Raw genomic sequence first — 24084 nt, 5'->3', positions numbered from 1 at the left:
ATACGATTTTGATTTCAACTTTCGACTCGCGCGCGCGCGCTAACGCGTTCACCGCGAAACTTCCGCAACGACCGAAAGCTGAAATTCATTAACTCCTGGTTCTTCTGAATCGGGACAGATCATTTTGTTGCTCGACGTGATTCCGCAACGTTTGTTACAGTTCGTAGAGGTTTGTTATATTAATTTGAGGAATTAATCGCGGTTGTTTTACCCTTTCTCCTTTATCTTTTATTTCAACTCTGCATCAAGTCAATCGAAACCTCTGTTTTTTTTAACCCTTTGCACTCGAGTGGTGACTCAGAGACACCACTGAAGTTTGTTACATCGCGTTCTATGATAATTTTTATATTAACAAAGATTAGATATAAAGTTGCGTGAGTCCCAAGAGTCAATTTCATACGCATAAAATAAAAATACTATAAGTTAGAAAAATTATTTTATATTTACAGTTAAAATAGCTTCGAATGCAAAGGGTTAATAAATAATGGATAATTTCCCTTATATATTTAATAGATAAATAAGGACAAGGATTATCTCTTTATCTATCTGGTTCAGTTTCCGGCAAATAAATCAGATTTGCATATGTTTCATTAAGGTATCTGGACGAACAGAAATTGATAAGTAAAATTATATATACATTATACATATATGAATAAAATGAAATATAAAATATATACAGGGTGAGGCACGAATTAATCCCGATTATTAATTACCTATCATCATATATATTAACTATTATTAATTATCGGTATATAAAATGAATCCTCGATTCGTGGCAATTTTTTCTCCAACGTCAACTGAAGGTTATTGATAAGTATAATAGAATTATACATAAATTATACATATATAAATACAATGAAATATAAAATATATACAGGGTGAGGCACACGAATTAATCCCGATTATTAATTATTTTTTATTATATATATTATTAGTAACTATCGATATATAATATTAATCCTCGATTCGTGGCATTTTTTTCTCCAATGTCAACTAAAGGTTATGTCAAGTGTAACAGGTCGTCGAATTCGTCTTGACGTCGTCTGCGACATTATGAAGTTAAACTTACCTAGTCTCATATAAAAATATAACAGCGACCTTGTTTCTCTATCAAAAATAATTTTTTTTTCAGAACTTAAACAATTGCAATTCCTTGTTAAATATTAATTAACTTCGTTAGGAAACATTTTTCAGACCATCGGAAGTGGCTAAAAAATTGCGGGTACTAATTAGTGACTCATCCCATATATCAGTTTTCAAGGAAAATGCCAATTCGACCAGGAAATTTAAAAAACACGCTGTTCATAGCAGGAAATATTGCCGCTTCTTCGTGACAACTATACTCGCGAAAACCAGCTAACCGGTTAAGAGGGTCCGCGATCGATTCGGCCAGATTTCACGGTGCCTTCGGCGGATCCGCGAGACAGGCTACGTCCATTACCTGCTACGAGTCCTTAAATAAATGATGCAGATCGAGAGCTTGTTCCTGGACCCGCGAGCCACCCTGACCGAGAATACCACGGCGTCGGAAAAAGATCCGTCAATCCTTGCGGGAGTAACTTCGTTTAAGCTCCGCGGATGCATTTCTCTTTCGCGGAGGAGAGGGAGGAGAAGGACGAGGACGAGGATCGTCGGACGTCTGTCACGTCGATGGCGACTGACGCCGGACGAAGGTGTTTGAATGACACTTCCTCCGTTTCCTCTCGCTCCGGATACGGTCCCCCGACCTGTTTCCTATTATTGCGACACCTTTCCCTCGCTTGTTACCGATAGAAAATAAATTGACATCCGGCTGCGCCGCCTCTTGCCGGGGGAAAGTGACCGGCGCGGCCAGGAGCGTGATAGATGCTGCGAACGTCGCGATTTCTGCCGAGATCCGGCAGAAACAGACTCGGAGATGTGTGGTAAATTCTCCCTAATTGACGCTCAGATTTTACACGGGAATAGACAATTCTATGCTTCAACGAAATCATGCGATTCGAAGCATTAGACTGCGAAGCATTGGACACGTCCCGATACTAAGCAGCGCGACACATCTCGCTATTTTTCGCGAACGCGCCGTTCCGGCCAAGAGATACTGACACGGCAATATCAGTTGTTGTCTTCTCTTCTCGCTTGCAAACTCGACCGCGAGAAATTACAATTTAACCGAGGCGCGCTGACTCGAAAGAACAATCTCGGAAGATTTCCTGGGGCGCGTTTCGCGAGCTTGGCAGAGAAATTAAATAATCGTTATTAATATATTATATTAATAATATATAATTATTATATTATATATTAATAATAATCGTAATAAAATAATCAAGAAATTAAAAACTCGCCGGCTGAGACATTAAATGGTCGTTCTTTCGAGGCGCGACATAAATCTTGGCAATTTTGCAAGATTTAACCCTTTGCACTCGAAGCTTCACTATAAATTTTAATTAACCTTCCCGACTTGTGGTAATTCTATTTTAATGAAAAATATAATGATGATTATTATATATATGAAATTGAGTCTTGTGACTCACACAACAGTTAGACTTTTAACAATTCTTTGTTATTATAAACATTATCTTGGAACGTGGTATAACAATTTTAGTGGTGCAATTTTGCAATTTTGCAAGATTTAACCTTTCCTACTTTTTGTTTTCACAAGTGGAAATCTTTCCTTGGAAATTATAAATTATCTGCGGATGTCCTCAATGATCAAACCGCGTGTTCTGGTTACTGCTAGATTCATTGTTTATATTTGAGTCTTATCGCAACAGATACGTGTTGGAAGATAAGAAAATGTAATTGTTGCCATGTTTCTTTCGCCAACGGCCATTTCACGTTGCAAAAGAACCGATTCTCGTCCGATCATCGAAGTTAAACAGCGTTGAGCGTGGTCAGTACTTGGATGGGTGACCGCCTGGGAACACCACGTGCTGTTGGCTTCTTCTTTTTTTTATTTCATTATCAAAATTAATAAGACCGATTGTTCTTATTATTATTGCGAAAACAACAACACAATTTTTTTTACATTTCATGCAACTATCATTGCTGCGTCAATTATTCGATCGGCAAATATTGTTGCCTGGCACAAATATTACAATAAAATACCATGAAAATCCGAAGCAACATGTTATCCTACCGAAGCGATAAACCTTTGCGAAGCAATAAAAATTAATTTCTCATAGAGCACCCTGAATCTAGCGTTAAGAAGCTTGCCAGCACCTTCGGCGCGGAACTCGACGAGTCAGGCGATTTTAACCCTTAGCGCTCCGAAGGCTCCGCTACGGAGACATTTGTCATTTGTTCCGTAACTCCGTGGGCTCCGCTGCGGAGCCAAATGTTTTTAGCATACGTTATCGTCGGCGTTAGCAATTGTTATCTGTAGTTAAAACGTGCTAAGTCTGTACCATTACGATTAAACCATTTGTTGACCTTTTCTATGGTTAGCAACATGGAGAAAAATAAATATTACGATGAGAATTTAGAGCCGCGCGATACCGAAGACGTATTTGATTTTGAAGAGTTAAAAGACATTGTGGAAGACAATGTTGGTTATGATTCCGACACTTTGAGTAGTAGTAGCGAAATTATACTACCAAAGAGACGAAGAATGAGAATTATTGAAAGCGAAAGCGAAGATTCGTTGCAAGACTTAGACGAATGGCGTGATGTTACGGAGGAATTACATATTCCAGATAGAATACCTTTTAGCGTATTGCCACGGGTCATTGGACCACAAGTTCCTACAAACATCGAACAGCCGATACAATATTTTAAATTATTTTTCACGGACGAATCGGTAAATGAAATTATAAAGGAAACCAACGATTACGCAGAAAATGTTCTAAACTTGAAAGAGATATCTGCTAACTCTATTTGTCAAAGCGAATACTGTGACACTTGTCCAAGTAAACCCAGAATGCACATGGGAGATTGTTACCAAAGATATCGCACCATGGTGAATTACCGTATTTAAAATTTATCTTTTATTTACACAATAGGAATATTATATTCCAGAATATATTATATTCGACAGAAGCTGCGTTTCTCATCGCTGATCACAATTCTGGAATTCGCGCGGCCGCGCGTAGCAAAGAAGCAATCTCGAGAAGAGAGAAGTATTTACGCCGTGATTTTGCGGCGAGACGAGTTCCCTCGAAATCCGTGGATGTCGGACGGTCATGCTCGCCACGGAGGTGAGGATAAAAGATACTGCACACGCAATTAACCTGGAAGCGATTTTGTAGCCGTCTCGCGGGGCCCGCAACGTTGCTGTGTGGTCTTTAAAAAGAGCGCCGTCTTTTATAGCGCCGTAAAGCACTCATAAAGAACTATTGTCTGCTGACAATATTGCTCAAAGGGAACAATGCGCAAATAAAATGAGATAAAAATGTCATTGAAATTACTGTTACCCGGGGTGCACCGGCGACCGCCGCCAGATGACTCAGCGCCTAAGACCAACCGGCGGATCGCGCGGGTTTCTTTTCACGAGACTGCATCTCGTATATGTTGTCTGGCCGGCCGGAGTGAATGCTCTCGGGTAGGGAGACTGTTGGTAGGGATTGGAAAATCGAGGATGGTCAATAGAGAGAGAATAGAGGGTGTATGAGCAACAAAAGAGATATATAGATAGATTAGATAAATAGATAGATAGATAGATAGATAGATAGATAGATAGATAGATAGATAGATAGAGAGAGAGAGAGAGAGAGAGAGAGAGAGAGAGGGAGAGAGAGAGAGGAATATAAAGATGCAATAAAGAGAGCAATAGAGAGAGAGAGAGAGAGAGAGAGAGAGAGAGAGAGAGAGAGCAAAATATAAAGATGCAATAAAGAGAGAGAGAGAGAGTAATATAAAGAGAGCAATAGAGATATAAAGAGAGAGAAAGAGAGAGAAGTTATTATTGTTGTTATTATTATTATTGTATTATATTATTGTATTATATTATTGTATTATATTATTGCATTATATTATTGTATTATTATTATTGTATTATATTATTGCATTATATTATTGTATATACATTCGACCGTCTCGAATAAAATTTGATTAGTTTTGTTCTCTATCATTCGGCCGTCGTCCGAATGAAATTTCGCCCGACTCCGCTCCGGACAGACAACGACCAATCAACACACGGACCACCGTGGAAGAGTTTCGCAGCGACCGTTTCGTGAGCGCAAATAAATCCGCGACAGTCGCAACAACGCGTCGTACGAGACGCAGCCGTGGCGCGGCCGGAGAACGATGGGGTTGCGAGGGGGCAGGCGTAAGGGGCTGGAACTGCTAGGAAAGCAGGGAATTACTCGAATCGTCGCACCGGCACGTGACGAATCCCACGCTGCGACTTTCCGTCGCTGGCCCGTGCGACGACCAAGCTGCTGAAACTCGCCGGATGCCAGTGATAACTCGCTTAGGGCAAATAATGGATTTGGCCGAGGGGCGGGGGGACGCTCGGCGTGTACCATCCGCGAAGGAGCACCGTGGAAACTCCTTTAATTCACGGCTAACAGGAGAGGGAACGGTCTTCTTCGGCTCTCCTCTTCCTCCTCCTCCTCCTCCCCCTCCCCCTTCACCCAGCGTCGACTACTCCCGTAGCCGTGAGCGGGATTTAAGGGGCTGAATGAGAACGAACGAATTAACACGGCCGGAGCCTTTTAATTATGGGCCCGGTCGCGAGCCACCGGCCGAATCTAATTTCCCTTCCGGCGCGGCGGAATGTGAAAGGGCGATACCGATTCCCACGGTGCCCTCCGTCACCGTCTTGTCGCCTTTCAGGCGCCCGGATTCCTTCGGCGTCGCGCGCTGCCACGGATCTTACCCTGCTCTTTTTATTTAATTATTTATTTAGTTATTTATATATATATATATATATATATATATATATATATATAAATAGTATATATAATATATATTTATAATATATCTAAATAATATTATAATATATATTTATGATATATCTAAATAATATTGTAATATATATTTATGATATATCTAAATAATATTATAATGTATATTTATAATATATCTAAATAATATTATAATATATATTTATAATATATCTAAATAATATTGTAATATATATTTATGATATATCTAAATAATATTATAATATATATTTATGATATATATCTAAATAATATTATAATATATCTTTATGATATATCTAAATAATATTGTAATATATATTTATGATATATCTAAATAATATTATAATATATATCTATAATATATCTAAATAATATTATAATATATTTAACTATTACATTATATTCTATTTAAATATTATATTTTAATATTAATTATATCAAAGTTACTTAAAATGACCTGAGGAACCCCCCACTTCTGGATTGCGAGTCATTTTTAGGACACCCAGTATATTATTAAATCGCTCAGTTGCTTCACTTGTGCGTCGATTTCGGTTTGTTTACGATGTTCAAGATGCCCCACCCTCCCTGCATCTTGATAGTACCTCAATAATAAAATTACTTCTACAAATCAGTAATCCATATTTCAAAATATAACATTTTTCGTTTGCGCATAATTGTTCAATTGAGCCAAATTAAACAGTATTTTTCTGACGTACGAAATTCCGTTTTATTTTAATGTCAAGGGGTTAGTTAACTACCCTATGTTATTATTATACAGGGTGTCCAAAAAGGACTGAACTTGCACCATGCGTCACGCCAAGACGAAATAGATGAAAAATGTTCGTATGAACTTGCGTGTGGAAATGCTTCACTTAAAAGATGTAGGCTTTCAAGATATTTATGATTTATCGTGGCAATTAGAGAAGAATCGCGGATTGCTAACGCGATGTACTTTCTATTCGTTTCAGAAGTTGTACGAGAAATATGGTGGGAAAACAGTTCGCCGAAAATCGGGAGAGATACGTGGGAAAATGGCGGCCGGGAGGCGGGGGTTAATAAGAAAAGGCAATTTGTGCCGGCGGACGCGATTCGATGGGGTGTTGCGCGGGCCGATTTTTCCGTAACGGGCTTGTCGCAAATGGACCGGTCGCCGATCCGAAGATGTATGTAGGTTCGGCGTAGCTCGCCGCAGGGATGATTTACGGCCGGTGTCAGTTTTGGTAGACGAGGCGGAACCCTCCGTAAAAATTGCGCCGCAACAGGTTGCCCGTACGTACCTGCCTCCTCTCTCTCTCTCTCTCTCTCTCTCTCTCTCTCACTCTCTTTATCTCTTTCTCTCTTCATCACTCTCTCTTTCTCTCTCTTTCGGTCTCTCTCTTTTTCTCTCTTTCGATCTCTCTTTCTCTTTCTCTCCCTTTCGGTCTCTCTCTTTTTCGGTCTCCTTCTTTCTCTCTCTTCCGGTCTCACTCTCTTTCTCTCTCTCTTTCAGTCTCTCTTTATATTGCTTTCTCTCTCTCTCGCTCTCTCTCACTCTCTCTGTTGCTCTCTTTATTGCATCTTTATATTGTTCTCTCCCTCTCTCTCTCTCTCTCTCTCTCTCTATTGCTCTCTCTCTCTCTCATTATCTATTTCTCTCTTCATCACTCTCTCTTTCTCTCTCTCTTTCGGTCTCTCTCTTTCTCTCTCTTTTGCTCTCTCTTTCGCTCTCGCTCTCTTAGTCTCCCTCTCTCGCACTCTCTCTCTCACTCTCCCTCTCTCTTTCGGTCTCTCCCTCTTTTTCTCTTTTTCGATCTCTCCTCTTTCTCTCTTTTTCGGACTCTCTCTCTTTCTCTCTCTCTCTTTCGGCCTCTCTCTCTTTCTCTCTCTTTTGTTCTCTCTTTCACTCTCGCTCTCTTAGTCTCCCTCTCTCGCACTCTCTCTCACTCTCCTTCTCTCTTTCGGTCTCTCCCTCTGTCTCTCTCTTTCGATCTCTCCTCTTTCTCTCTTTTTCGGTCTCTCTCTCTTTCCCTCTCTTTATCTCACTTTCGATCTCTCTCTCTCTTTCTCTCTCTTTCGGTCTCTCTCTTTTCCTCTCTCTTTCAGTCTCTCACTCTCTTTCTCTTTTTCTCTTTAGAGAAGCTAATAATAATAGCTAATTTATAAAAAAATATCAGGACAAAAAATACTTTCGATAGTAAATATAAGTGTATTTAGTAATTATTTATTTATTTATTTAGTACTGTATTGTATACTATGCTGTACTATATATTTATTTAGGAAATACTTACATTTTCCTATAGTAAATATAAGTACTTACTACAGATGAGGATATAGGTATGTACAATGCGTGCATTCTTGCACACCGCGTAAGTGGAAACAGCAGGTAATGATCAGACATTCGAACCAACTCAGGTATACTGGTCAGTCATTGGAATATCATTTCTTCTGAATACTTTGCTATACACGCGACAAAGATTTCTGCTAATAACTTGTATTAAGTATGAATGCTGTCCCGTTCTTTTTAGTCTCAATAAAATTCCGATTTCTTCTAGTCAGTATTTAAACATTTAAGTAAATGTAGACACACGATAAATATAAATATTCTACAAAATTTCTATAGAAATTGAATAGAAATACAGATTAAATAGAAATTAAATAGAAATACAGAGTAAATAGAAATATATATTAAATAGAAATGAAATAGAAATACAGATTAAAAATAGAAATATGTATTAAACAGAAATTAAATAGAAATACAGAATTAAATAGAAATATTTACTAAACAGAAATTAAATAGAAATATGTATTAAACAGGAATTAAATAGAAATATGTATTAAATAGAAATTAAATAGAAATACAGAATTAAATAGAAATATTTATTAAACAGAAATTGAATAGAAATACAGATTAAATAGAAGTAAATATTAAATAGAAATATATATTAAATAGAAATTAAAAAAATAGAAAATTTATATAGAATTCAAATAGAAATTATCTTTTACAAATTATTACTTAATTGAAAAACTTCTAATCATTGTGAATAATATAATAAAGAAAATGGTACGGCAATGGGTTAAAACGTAACAAGAATCGAACTATCGTTTTTTCGCATCGTTCGCTTATTTTTATCACGTTCGAACAGAGCATCATTCAGTTTTCTCAGAGTCCAATAATAATCGTAAAATCGAAGCGGCGATCAAATCGATCGTTAAAACAACAATTCCGAAAAAATCATGCGGCATCATTCGTAGCGAACGAAAGCCGACGTCGCGGATCGTCAGCTTAGAGCAGGGGTGTCAAACTCAAAAGCTAACTTGTTCCAAATAAACAATGCTTAACTTTAGGTGGGCCGTAAAAAGAAAAAATCAATGTTCATAGAAACAAATATTTTTATTTTGACTAGTACATTCTAATAAACACATATAATGTTAAATTATTGTTTACGTCCTGATACTTGACATCGAAAATGTTCATCTCGGGCCGCGAGTTTGACACCCATGCCTTAGAGAAACCCGGCGTACGATCGCGGCGCCGCACTAATCGGCGTCGTTAATCGCCAAGCCCCATTTACGGAACGTTCCGCGGAACTCCGGCGGTCCTAGCGGCCGTTGCATCGCCGCGCCCCTAAAATACAAACTATCCGCGTTTCCCGCAACAATCCGCTAATTTCCCCGGCCCCTCCCCCCGCTGGCACTTAATTCCGGACGGAACGAGGCGCCTCGTTCCGCGGCCGCCGAAGTTAATCGTCATCAATGAAGTCGCCAGGAACGAAATTGTATGGTTGCGAACGCGGACGCACATAGTTGCCGGCGAGCGTTACGAGCCGCGAGGTGCATATTCCGCTACAAATGCTCTAGATTCTTTGGCTGTGTGTTCGGCCGCGGCCGCGTGTCGGTGCGCCGGCATTGCAGGCCGCTCGTGTACACGGAGAGACGTGAGAGATGAGAAAGATGACTTCCTCTCTTTCTCTCTCTTTCGATCTTTCTCTCTCTCAGTCTCTCTTACACTCTCTCTCTCTCTCGCGCTCTGTCTCTCGCGCTCTCTCTCTTCCATTTCGAGTTTCTTCTCGGCTCGCAAATGATTTCCTGCCCGATCGACGAACGGCCGCGAGAAGTCGGCACGACGGAGCCGTCGCAAAGGCGGCCGGGCGTTAATTGATTAATGATTTTTCGCGGTGGAAAGAAAGAATATCGAGCGCGGCGCGCGTCAAGACGCAACGCGCGGCTGATATCGTAAGTCGGTTTTATTGCGGCCGGCGCCAACTTACGCAACGATTGAGAATTGAAGGTTAGACCACGGGGACGTGGAATCATCATGGGAAGGCCGAAGATAATAGAACCAGGCCTCCGACCACGTGTCATTATTTTCGAGAACGTTTTTATTATCCGGCGCCGCGCGCGTTCGATCCAGCTCGCATCGAATCTCTTCGATTTCCACGCTTCGTAATCTGTTTCCCTCTTAAATGGATCGCATAATTTCGTCAAGTAGAATCTACGTGAACAATTATCGCATCTTTCAATCAATCATCGAAGCCCGTCGTTCGCTGCACCGAGCAAATTCGACAGAATTTCGTTCGCATCGAGGACGAAATAAAATCGAGCGACTTCGTCGCCAACGCACAATCGCGCACATATCGAGCGCAATTTCATTGTTTTATTAATTTTGCTCGATCGTCGAAGGCGATTCGATCGCATTCGATGCCCTTGAACGGAGACAGGAACGATCGCAAGCGTGCTTTGCGCTTCGAACGACGCGCGGCTCCGTTTTCGAACGAGAATTTCTTCGCTATTGTTGCACGCCGCGACGTCAATTCCGCTCGTTTTCGCTCCGCGAACGCGAAGCATGTTCCAGAAAAGTCGTACAATCGACGACAGACCTCGAGAGTCCGCGATTTAAAAAAATTTAATAAAATAAGCGGAATCTCCGCGTATCCGCGGCGTTCAAGTTCATCGCGCGCGTCCTTCGACGCGGCCGCGTTCGATTAAACTTTCTAATTACCGGTATTCCCGCAGCGCGACGTAAACGAGAACCCGGGCGCGTTTGATCGGCGACGGCGAGGCTACGTTCGATCGGTAGACAATAAAACTCTCGGCCGCGTTTCTGTCTCTCGCGGGCAGAAAACGAGCGCCGGAGAAGCTGGAGCCGCGCGATTATTCACGTTCGCGGCGTTCATTCACGAGGACCCGTGCATTCATTGAGAAATGAATGAGGCGGCTCGCATACGCGCGCGCTCGCGCTCGCGCACGCGAGCGTACACGAGAGAGGGCCGGGAAACGCGGACGCGGCCCGACCGGATACCGACTTCCTCTCGAAGTCATCGGGACCGCGATAACGCGGATCGGGAACAGGGAAAAATCACGGCTGGCGCCACGTGATACCGTGACCCTGCCCAGATCTAACGATCGCGTGTCTTCCGGGCTCGTCGTCGCGGCCGCTGATTAGAGTTCATGGTGCAGTTGCTATTTTTAACGGCGTCCGTCCTCCGTCGGTACGCCCACGACGCTCGAAAAAATCGAACAGAAGCAACTTCGAGCAATTTCGAGCAAATAATGAATCGTTTATTCTTCGCACTTGACGTACGATATTCTGTTTAAATTGCAAAATTTCTGTTCCTTATGTCTTAATTATCTGACAATTAGACCGCGGATTTCTCCGTCCTCCGTCGGTACGCCCACGACGCTCGAAAAAATCGACCAGAAGCTCGAGTAATTTCGAGCAAATAATGAATCATTTATTCTTCGCACTTGACGTACAATAGTCTGTTTAAATTGCAAAATTTCTGTTCTTTAATATCATTATTCTTAATTATCTGACAATTAGACCGCGGATTTTATGCATTTATGGTCGAAACGAGCGAATCGAATATAAAATCGTAGAAAAACACTTAAAGAATTTAAGAATAGTAATGCATTGTTTGCAACGTGATTAAATGATTAAGCACAAAAATAAATGTCTGTGTAGGCTTTATATTATGTCAAGGATATTATGTATCTTGTAATTAATGCAGGCAATTTTTATTTATAATAAATAATTATTTGTAATAAGGATATCATACTCTACATAAATAGCTCTTGTACGTTGTAATTAGTGTATGCAATTTTTATCTTGCTTAAAAAGCCGCAGGTTACTGTTTCATTACATTTTTCTAATAATATTGTATAAATAATTAGATATTGTACTGAATATAGTAAATATACTATGTATACAAAGTGTACAAAATATGCAAAATATACAAAATATATAAAGTATACAAAATATACAAAGTATACAAAGTATACAAAATATATTAAATTTACTAAATATACTAAATATTCTGAATATAATAAATATACTGAATATACTAAATATTCTAAATATAATAAATATACTGAATATACTAAATATACTGAATATACTAAATATACTAAATATACTGAATATACTGAATATACTAAATATTCAAATTGTATGAAATACAGTAAATATAGTAAATATACTAAATATACTGAATAAACTGAATGTACTCTGAATATACTAAATAAACTAAATGTACTGAATATACTAAATATTCAAAATATATGAAATACAGTAAATATAGTAAATATAGTAAATATACAAAATATACAAAGTATACAAAATATATTAAATTTACTAAATATACTAAATATTCAAAATATAATAAATATACTGAATATACTAAATATTCAGAATATATGAAATACAGTAAATATAGTAAATATACTAAATATTCAAAATATATTAAATATAGTAAATATGCTAAATATACTAAATATTCAAAATATATTAAATGTAGTAAATATACTGAATATTCAAAATATATTAAATATAGTAAATATACTGAATATTCAAAATATATTAAATATAGTAAATGTACTAAATATTCTAATTATACTAAATATACTAAATATACTAAATATTCAAAATATATGAAATACAGTAAATACAGTAAATATAGTAAATATACAAAATATACAAAGTATACAAAATATATTAAATTTACTAAATATACTAAATATTCAAAATATAATAAATATACTGAATATACTAAATATTCAGAATATATGAAATACAGTAAATATAGTAAATATACTAAATATTCAAAATATATTAAATATAGTAAATATGCTAAATATACTAAATATTCAAAATATATTAAATGTAGTAAATATACTGAATATTCAAAATATATTAAATATAGTAAATATACTGAATATTCAAAATATATTAAATATAGTAAATGTACTAAATATTCTAATTATACTAAATATACTAAATATACTAAATATTCAAAATATATTAAATATAGTAAATATACTAAATATACCGAATATACAAAATATTCAAAATATATTAAATACAGTAAATAAATATACTATACTATACCGTACTATACTGTACCATACGATACTATTGTATAAAAAAAGTCTTCAAAACAGCCGTACAATACCTAACGTCCGAGCGACAGGCATTTTCGTAGCCGATCGCGGACGTCGCCGCGAAAATGCCCGAGCAAAGTACATGAATCGACTAAAGAACATCGCGTACGTAATTAAACGGAGATCTGGCGGACAAAGCGGGGCCGGGCACGGAAATTCTTTTGGAAACTGTTGGAGCCCCGCGATGACGTGCCATTTCGCAAACTAAATGGACTGGTAGGGCGTCGCGTCGCGTCGGAATAATTGCGACACGGAGGAGGACCGTGAAAAAAAAAGGAAAATCCGAGATGTCGCGCGCGGCGCTGCGCTGCGCGGCGCGGCACGGCGGTGAAATATTCCGAGATCCGATTAGACATCAAAGGGATCGGGAATACGGCTGGTTGTCGAAAGCAGGAACCCGGCTCGCGTATTATTCGGCTCGTAATTGCGTGCGGCTCGTAAACGACTCGCGGATGGAGGGCAGACTTTTTAAGTGCAGGCTTAATACCGTGTCTTTCGTTGCGGCGGGGAGGATCGTAGGCGACTCAGAAATAGCTGGGCACGTAATGGCTCTCGAGTTCTATACAATATACATGCGTATATGTATTTATATACATATATACATACATACGTACAGGGGGCTGACTCATCGAACGCGCGGAATTTATTAACGGAACAAGCGTCGCGCCGCGCCGCGCCGCTTCGGCCCGATACGTGCACGTTTTTTTTTTATTCCCGTTCGACTTTTTATTCCCGCGTATCCGGCAACCGAGCCCACTGTCGACTGTATTATGTATTTTCTTGCTTCGCGATTCCTTGATTGCTTGCCGATCGAATAATGGGAGCTCCTCGAACGAGATGAGCTGTGCGGCAGCTTCGAATTTTGAATCTCGCAGGAACCACGAACTAATCGGGGAAACAGGAACGATTGCACGATCAACGAATTGTTTAGTTCGATGTTGAATTAAATCCTCGCTGATTTTCGTGATAAGTGTACGGTTGCATGCGAGACGGTCTCGTTTGAACGATACGCGTCTGAAACGTGTTTTAATAATAGAGAATTTTGATAGTACGCAGAGTGTCCGAAAATTATGGTGTCTCTGGGAAATGGGGGTATCCTGGGGTATCATAGGAATTGTTGAGGTCATTTGAAGCAACTTTTTCTTTAGCGAAAATGCAATCCGCGGTTTCGTTTACGAGTTATCAACGAAAAACGCCGACCAATCGGAGAGCGAATGCTGCCAGTGTTCCGCCCTCGCGGCCAATACCGCATTGCGCCGGCCGTCTGATGTTGCGAGGGCGGAGCGCCAGCCGCACTCGCTCTCTCATTGGTCACTGTTTTTCGTTAATAACTCGTAAACGAAGCCACGGAGAACATTTTCGCTAAGGAAAAAGTTGCTTCAAATGACTTCAGGAATCCCTCATTTTCCGCAAGTACCATAATTTTCGATAATTTATTATATGATAATAAACGATAATAAACCATCATTTTGGAACAGCCTGTATATCATTAGTGTGATAATAGCTGAGCACTTAGCGATTATTGTTATTATTATCCGCTAACTCTATTATTATCTTATTATGTAGGTGCGCGCATGAACGTTTAGAAAGTATCGCGTACGCATTGTGTGCGCCTTTGTACGAGGTATGAAAGGGTCGTGACACATCGGGAGAATGTGAACGATCGTGAAAGGACGATCGAGAGAAAGAGCGGAACGTGTTCGACGAGCGACGCGCCACGAGGGCGTGTTTACAAATTCGTTAAAACACGCTGTTGCGTCACAAAAGTGAAACGAGTCTATCATTGCCTCGGCCGCCGTGTGTCCCGAAGGCAGCAAAGCGTGGCGAGGTCCTTGGAAAGCATGAAAAGCAACGGTTCCGTGCCGCGTATCGGCCGATCACGATGGAAAAGAGTCGCGCGTCTCTGCTTCCGGCCGATGTGAATGTGGATCAAGGGTCAGGGGTCGCGCGATTAACGAAAGGGCTCGTGAATGAGATTACGAGTGCGAGATTTTCTGGGCCGCAGCTGACGCTCGAGGAGAGTAGAGAGCGAGAGAGAGAGAGAGAGAGAGGAAGAGAGAGAGCAAGAGAGAAAGAGAGCAAGAGAGAGAAAGAGGGGGAAAGAGATAGAAAACAAGAGAGAACGAGAGAAAGAGAGAGAGAGAGTGAGAAGTAGCGGCCGGATACGAACGACTGAAGGGATCAGAAGGAGGAGGAGGAGGAGGAGGCGAAGGACGAGGGGGCGAGGGAGGCTCGGTGCAGAGAATGTCACGTGGCGAGCATTTTGCTCGCCGGCCCGTGCATTTCGCCGTCAACTTTAGTCATAAAGCGTCGCTCGCTCGAAAACGTTCGCCACCGCCCCCGCTCCTCCGTCACTTTTTTTCCTCCCCACTCCTCTCGGACTTTCTCACCCACCCCTTGCCCCGCGGTAGCCGGCCGGTGTCCCCCGGTCGCGACCACTTTTCTCCTCGATCCCGGTGTCTCCTCGTCTCCCGACGCTGGACACGTTCTTGCTTTCCGACACGCACGGACACAAAGCAACCCCCCAGCCCCTCCCCCGTCCGCCCCTCGGCCTTTCCCCTGAATACGCCCTTTTCGACCCTGTCTAGATTGAATCGGGGACGCCGGAGGCGAGGAACGTGAATCGCATGTCTGATAAAAAGAACAAAAAAATAAAACGAAGAAGACGAAAGAAAGAAAGAAAGAAAGAAAGAAATGAAGAAAGAAAAACGAAGCATCGGCGCGGCCCCCCGCGCCCCTCGTCCCGCCGCCCGACGTTCCTCCGCGCCCCCCCCCCTCCCCTCCACTCCTCCTTGACCGCCCGCTGATCGACAACGTCGCGAACTCGAACGCGACTTATACGCGTCCGCCTCGCCCCGAAAGTCGAAACCAACGACGCAGCGGTTTGCTGCGAACCCTCTCTCGATTGACCGTCAATCCCCCTTCGCTTCTCGACCGGACACTCGACGCGAGACGCTTTCAAAAGGTCCGGCCCGACGCGCGAAACTACCGCCCGAGTGGGATCTTCAGCCACCCCTGGTTCCTCCGGCGACGACAATGAGGCCTCTCTTCCAGGCTCGACCAGTCGAGGAAAAATTTTGGCGTCCGGTTTTCGGACTAGTTATCTTGCTCTCTCACTCTCTCTCTCTTCTTCTCGCTCTCTTTCTCTCTCTTTTTACTCGCTTCCACTTTCTCTTTTTTCTCGCTCTCTTTCTCTCTTTTTTTCGCGCTCCCTTTTTTCGATCTCCCTCTTTTTCTTGTTCTCTCTTCCTCTTTTCTCTCGCTTTCTCTTTCTCTTTCTTTCTTTCGCTCTCTCTTTCTCTCTTTTTCTCGTCCACTCTTTCTCTTTCTTCTGACTCTTTCTTTCTCTTTTTACTCGCTTTCTCTTTCTCTTTTTTCTTGCGCTCTCTTTCTATTTTTTCTCGCTCTTTTCTTCTCCTCCTTTCTTTTCCCGCTCTCTCTTTTTCTCGTTCTCTCTATCTCTTTCTCCTGACTCTCTCTTTCTCTTTTCTTTCGCTTTCTCTTCCTCTCTCTCTCTCTTTTTTTCGCTCTCACTTCCTCTTTTTTCCTACTCCCTCTTTCTCTTTTTTATCGCTCTCTCTTTCTCTCTATCTTTTTTCTCGCCCTTTTTCTTTCTCTCTTTTCTCTCGCCCTCTCTTTCTCTATTTTCTCGCTTTCTCTTCCTCTTTCTCTTTTTATCGCCCTCTTTCTCTTTTTCTCGCTCTCTCTTTCTCTCTATCTCTTTTCTCGCTCTTTCTCTTTCTCTCTCTTTTTCCTCGCCCTCTCTTTCTCTTTTTTCTCACTTTCTCTTCCTCTTTCTCTTTTTATCACCCTCTTTCTGTTTTTTATCGCTTTCTCTTTCTCTCTATCTCTTTTCTCGCTCTTTCTCGTTATCTCTCTTTTTTCTCGCCCTCTCTTTCTCTTTTTTCTCACTTTCTCTTCCTCTTTCTCTTTTTATCGCCCTCTTTCTGTTTTTTATCGCCCTCTCTTTACCTCTATCTTTTTTCTCGCACTCTTTTTCTTTCTTTCCATTTTTTCTCGCTCTCTCTTTCTCTTTTTTCTTGCGCCCTCTTTCTCTTTTTTATCGCTCTCTCTTTTTCTCTATCTTTTTTCTCGCTCTCTTTTTCTTTCTTTCCCTTTTTGCTCGCCCTCTCTCTCTTTTTTTTCTTGCTCTCTCTTTCTCTTTTTACTCGCTCTCTCTCTCTCCCTCTCTCTCTCCCTCTCTCCCTTTCTCGCAGTACTTCGAACAGCTTGTTAACCCCCGTCGTCGAATTCGGTGGGGGTCGAGGATCCTTCAGCGGAGGGCGAATTTAATGGAACCGACGTGATTGAAATGGAATTACTGTGTTGTCTTTGTGCTGGGTGCTTCGGAACTATGAAGTTCGTAGCTGTTCCATGATCTCTTAATTTTGTTCTCTCCCTTGTCGTGCGACGCGGATATAGTCGTGGACTCTACCTGTAAGTAGAGACCTTTGGGCTCAGATCAGGGGTGGTCAAAGCGTGAAACCAGATCGCGTGCATGGTTTACAATAGGTTGTACAAATACTCTAAACAGTTTCACGGTATTTTGCTTTTTTATCAAGATACGAAGTTCGCTTTCGATCGTTCAAATGGAATGATTTATATTTCTTCTCAAATTTGAATAAAGCGTCGGATTCTAGATAAAAAAAAGCGTTGTACCAAATAGCGGCTAAAATAAATAGCTACCGAAATATTAATACTAGAATTACGGAAACAAAAAACAATCGCTCAGAAGCCTCGTTTAAAGAATAACATCTTCGTTAACGAATCTTACAATGTTTCAAACACTGGATAGTTGCTAGCAATCTGTGACGACTTCAAACACAAAAAAGATATCGATCGTCGTTGATTGTTTCATTTTTGAGAATCCGTAATTCGAAGCTGAGGACTTTTTAATGAATTTTTCCAATAGCAGCAGCTGTTTTCATTCGCTCGATGTAAATCCGATAGACCAAACCAATCTATTAACGTGATACGATCGTTTCTTTAAGGCTGTTGCTTAAAAGAAAATTGTTGCTAACCCTTTTATCGTACAGTGCGATCATCGAGAATTTTATTGATTGGATTCCGTCAGGTACAGCATTAACACTAGATTTAGGGAGCACAAAAACCAGCTGTTTTATATCAGCTTACAAAAGTAACAACAAACCATTTACCCTGATTTTTAACAAACGTCGTTGCAACATTTGCCTTAAGTAACTAACATATTATATAAATTTCAATAAAAAACTCGTAAACGCGTATCATTTTGCAACATAAACGATCGCAAATGAAAAAATTAGTGTCCCGTCATTTCTGACGGGTTCCTCAAATCTAGTGTTAAAACATAGTTATATTCAAACGTCATCGGAGATTATGAGATTAAAGGTTCGTCCACAATAAATAAATTAAAACATCCCTTAAATGACACTCTACCTTTTCAAACTATTATTTACAAACTTTGTCCAAGTATTGTGTTTACGGAGCACAAAAACCAGCTGTTTTATATCAGCTTACAAAAGTAACAATAAACCATTTACCCTGATTTTTAACAAACGTCGTTGCAACATTTGCCTCAAGTAAGTAACATATTATATAAATTTCAATAAACAACTCATAAACGTATCATTTTGCAACACGAACGATCGCAAATGAAAAAATTAGTGTCCCGTCAATTCCGACGGGTTCCTTAAATCCAGTGTTAACCGAACAATGGTTTATCATCCAGAAAATAGCTCCGTGACGCACAGGATCGTTCGGAAACGGCTGACACGGCATCGAGCCAATCAGGGCGCCGAATTCATAAGGGAGAAGAATATTCTCTCCGCAGTCCTGAACTCTCGATTAGAAAAGCTTCGGTTCTCTTTCGCGACTGCGATAACAATAAAGAACGACAATCTCTCTCTCTCTCTCTCTCTCTCTCTCCTAGGTTGCGTTCTCCTACATTCGGCAGACGTCCCGAGCGAAGCTCTTAGCCGGCATTAGGATTCAAGGCCGGCGAATCAGCCGCGCGATCAGCCCTGAAGAGCAAACGAGGCGATCCGGAGAGCATCGAAGCCCGGCGCAACCGGAGCGAAAGAAAGAGAAGCGGTTTCTCGTGGAAAGAAAGCACGCGGAGGGTGAGGGGGGGGGGTATCTGCCACTTATCAGGCTGGTTTCCCGATCCCGTTCCTATTATTCGCGATCGCAATCGAGGGAACCGGCGAAGTTTACGTTATTACGCCGACGAGCCGGCAGTATGCTCGACGGCCATGCGACGCTTCGACGTCGGCGTCCTCGAGGACTCGATTCCGAATGGAAATTAGAATCGATCTCGAGGACGAAGTAGACGAAGAAGACGCTCGCCGTGGAGGCCACGATTTTTCCAGCGAGCTCGCGCGCGCGCGAAACGGGAAGCCGCGGCCGGAATCGCGGCACTTAGGCCAATTAAATGCAGGAGCCGTGGGGGACGACCGTTTGCTCGCGGGAAAGCCCGGCCATTAGGACGGCCTCGGTTCGCTCCGGATCGGCCAGAAATTAGCGGCCGCTTAATGAAGAATTGATCGGAGAACGCGGCCGTTCGCCGAACGACTGCTCGCGGGCCCGGAATCGCCGGATGCAAATCAAATCTCTCCTCGACGATTGTCTCTCTGCTTCGCCGTCGTTCTACGCCTGCTTTTTTCTCGTTTTTTTGTGCTTTTCTCCCGACTCGAAGGCAGATCGTCGGGGCCAACGTCTTCGCGAGCGTTAGCGCGCTAAAACGACCGTCCCCCCGGGGCCCCGCGGAATCGTTGAAACCGAAATCCGCGTTCCGCTTCATTTACGAGGGAACCGAGCTCCTGGGACCTGGCTCCGGGTCCCCCGGCCAAGTTAAGGAGGAGCACGTTATTCGTGCTATCTTCGAGCAAGTCTGGATCGCGAGCGCACCGATCGGGTTACATTCGGTGTCAACGACGCGGTTCCGCGAGACCGAACTCGCGACGACGACGGGCGACGACACCTGCAGTCGCCGCATCGCTTTCGGCGAACGTCGTAAAGTTTTATCGGCAGTTTCGAGGGAGAGGGCTCGATACTTTTGTCTACAATGTGGTCGCCGTTCGCGACGTTCGGGAGAACGTTTTTGGAAATTCCTGGTTTTTTTGGCGCTTTATTTTGTTTTCGATCTGTGGGTGATGGAATTTAGTGAAATTTGTACGTTTCGTAAAATTTGTACATTTAGCGAAATTGCTATATTTAATAAAAATCGTACGTTTAATAATATTCTTACGTTTAATAAAATTGGTACATTTAGTAAAATTCGTACATTCAATAAAATTTGTATACTTAACAAAATTCGTACATTTAGTAAAATTAGTATATTTATTATATTAGTATATACTAGTATATTTTATTATATTAGTGTATTTAGTATATTAGTATATTTTATTATATTAGTGTATTCAGTATATAAGTATATATTTATATTAATGTATTTATATTAGTATATTTTATTAGTATATTGTAAAATTCGTATATTTAGTAAAATTCATACATTTAGTAAAATTCTGAGGCTTAGTAAAATTCGTATATTTAGTAAAATTCATACATTTAGTAAAATTCTGAGGCTTAGTAAAATTCGTATATTTAGTAAAAATCGTACGTTTACTAAAAATTGTACATTTACTAAAATTCGGCTGTGTAGAATAAAATATCAGCTGGCCCGAACAACGCAGTCTGTTGAATGTAAATACTTGACTATACAGGGTGTTCCACAATTATTTTAACAGCTGGTAGCTGAGGTCATTTGAAGTAACTTTTTCCTTTGCGAAAATGCGATTTGCGGCTTTGTTTACGAGTTATTAACGGAAAACACTGACCAATGAGAGGTGACGGCGCGAAGTTCGAGAGCCTGCAACACGAGGCTTTGACAGATGGTCGGGACGGACTCGAGCCGTGTTCGAAGTATTGAACAAATTACGAAGCAAGAACTTTCCGGATTTATTTTTACTACGTAACAGTGACATTTTTAAGAAAAACGCTGTTCACCTTTACTTTAGAACGTCTGAAGAATATTTACTAACTTTTCGGACCCCAAATAGTAAGTAATTTAACCGTGACGGCCGTTTAAATTTTCTAGTGTGCATGACACCTTGTGTGTAACATATGAAATTTTTAAGCAAGGTGTACAGTGAAGATTAACAAAGTACGTAAATGATATTTTAATTTGAATAATTTCGTGTCCGAACACAGTTCAACGAATGATTCGCAAAGCTAATTTAATAAATAATAATCGTGTTAACGGATGTAAGGGATATGTTCGTTAGAGAAATATGAAGAATATTATCAATAACCTTGACATAACCTTGACATAACCTTGACATAACCTTGAATTATTTAAATTAAAATATCATTTACGTACTTTGTTAAACTTCACTGTACACCTTGCTTAAAAATTTCATATGTTACACACAAGGTGTCATGCACACTAGAAAATTAAAACGGCCGTCACGGTTAAATTACTTACTATTTCGGGTCCGGAAAATTAGTAAATATTCCTCAGACGTTCTAAAGTAAAGGTGAACTGCGTTTTTCTTAAAAGTATCACTGGTACGTAGTAAAAAAAAATCCGGAATGTTCTCGCTTCGTGATTTGTTCAATACTTCGAACGCGGCTCGAGTCCGTCCCGACCATCTGTCATAACCTCGTGCTGCGGGCTCTCGAACTTCGCGCCGTCATCATTCATTGGTCAGTGTTTTCCGTTAATAACTCGTAAACAAAGCTGCAGATCGTATTTTCACAAAGGAAAAAGTTACTTCAAATGACCTCAGCTACCCCTCATTTTCGGCTGTTACAATAATTATGGAACACCCTGTATATAGATTATATATAGACTGAGGATTTTTATGCAGAATAAGAATTCCATTAAATAATCGCAAGATGCAAGTGCAACATGAAAGTTCATTTATTTTCTTCGTAACTTCAATATATTAAAAATAACGCAACAGTGTTTTTAAACGATTCAAATGTTGTTGTTTTTTCTAGTACAATAGTTTATATACATTCCCCTTCCTTTCTCTTTTTATGTATTTTGTTTCTCCATCCTTTTTGCTTTGCTATCTTTATTCGGCTTAATTAATCGGTTTTATCACCAGTAATAATATAAAATAAATAATAATGACAACGATTAATTGCACAATTTAATAAAAATGTTCAATCTGCTGGACTCTTTCACGTTCACACGGGATCCTCGAGAATTTCTTAACGCGACGATGTTCGCGAATCGCTCGCGGATGCTCGAACGCCGAATTAAAGCGCCCTTATCTCGCGAATCGTTGCTCGAACGTTCGACTAATTGTGAGAAAGAGATACGGGACGCGGCCCGGCGCGGTATAAATCGAGGAACGCGGCACGGCGTCGCCCGATCGAGCAAGTTGGCCGGGACGAGCCCGCGGAAAAAAGCGGCCGCCATCCGGTTCCTTTTTTGATTAAGGCCAGATGCACGCCAGCCGCGCGCTCGCGATTTCATTCACAAGTAGGCGTTTACGAGCACACCCAACCCATCCGGAGTTTCCTCCGCGGCGGCCGTCGCCTTCGACCGGGCTGCCTGGAACTTCTTCGACGAAGTCAAGTTCACGCTTTCGGGAGTAAAAACCGAGGACGCGACCGACCGCCGGATGTCCTCGATAAATAGCGTCCGGCGATGGTGGGAAACGAAGCCATTTTCGGCGAAGTCGAGCGAATACATTTCTCGGCCAGTTTCGTCAATTCGCAGTTCGCAGTTTGCTTTTTACCCTCGAAATGCGGATCATTTTTGCAACCATTTTTACAACTGTATTATCGACGACATTTATAATAATTCCGAGTTTTATTCTATCATTTTTGCATATATATTTTTTTAAGATATTTCTTTCTGACTTAGTGCAGACTTTCTGTTGTCGCTAATGCAGCAGGAATTTATTTTACTTAATTGAGGAAAATTAGGTAATCGAGTGAACGATTTTAAAATATTAGAAGAATTTTAAGATATTAACCCTTTGCACTCGAAGCTATTTTAACTGTAAATATAAAATCATTTTTCTAACTTATAGTATTTCTATTACACGTGACAAAATGCATTTTATGCGCATGAAACTGACTCTCGGGAGTCGCGCAATAATTGCACACTTAACAATCTTTTAAATCTAAATTTTGTTAATATAAAAATTATTTTGAAACATGATATAACAAATTTTTTAGTGGTGCCTCAGAGTCGCCACTCGAGCGCAAAGGGTTAAAAGAATTTTGAAATATTAAAAGAATTTTGGAACATTAAAAGAATTTTGAAATATTAAAAGAATTTTGGAACAGTAAAAGAATTTTGAAATATTAAAAGAATTTTGGAACATTAAAAGAATTTTGAAATATTAAAAGAATTTTAAAATATTAAAAGAATTTTGAAATATTAACCCTTTGCCCTCGAAGCCAATTTAACCGTGAATCTAAAATAATTTTTCTGACTTATGGTATTTCTATTTTATATGACGGAGTGCATTTTATGCATATGAAATTGAGTCTTGCGATCACTTGTGATGACAGTTACACTTTTAACGATTTTTTAAATTTAAGCTTCGTTAATATAAAAATTATCTTGAAACGTGGATTAACAATTTTAGTGGTGCCTCAGAGTCACCACTCGAGTGCAAAGGGTTAAAAGAATTTAAAAATATTAAGCGAATTTTAAAATATTAAGCGAATTTAAAAATATTAAAAAAATTTTGAAACATTAAAAGAATTTGAAAATATTAAGTGAATTTTAAAATATTAAGCGAATTTTGAAATATTACAAGAATTTTGAAATATTAAAAGAATTTTAGAATATTAAGCGAATTTTAAAATACAAAATGTGAGT

General features: G+C 40.3%; 1 protein-coding gene and 1 non-coding gene across 2 annotated transcripts in view; one reads left to right on the top strand and one right to left on the bottom strand.

The window, feature by feature from the left end:
• Positions 1–24084, bottom strand: part of Pdk1 (Phosphoinositide-dependent kinase 1) — a 1509859-nt gene that overhangs the window by 1207066 nt on the left and 278709 nt on the right. The gene's annotated exons all lie outside the window — the stretch shown is intronic.
• Positions 2798–2918, top strand: LOC117223660 (5S ribosomal RNA). Its single transcript, XR_013037156.1, has one exon. It is a non-coding gene; the product is annotated as a 5S ribosomal RNA (ribosomal RNA).

Source organism: Megalopta genalis, chromosome 1, assembly GCF_051020955.1.
Source record: "Megalopta genalis isolate 19385.01 chromosome 1, iyMegGena1_principal, whole genome shotgun sequence".
Lineage (NCBI taxonomy): Eukaryota > Metazoa > Arthropoda > Insecta > Hymenoptera > Halictidae > Megalopta > Megalopta genalis.
The sequence above is the reverse complement of the archived record's forward strand: the minus strand, read 5'-3'. Positions and strand labels throughout refer to the sequence as shown.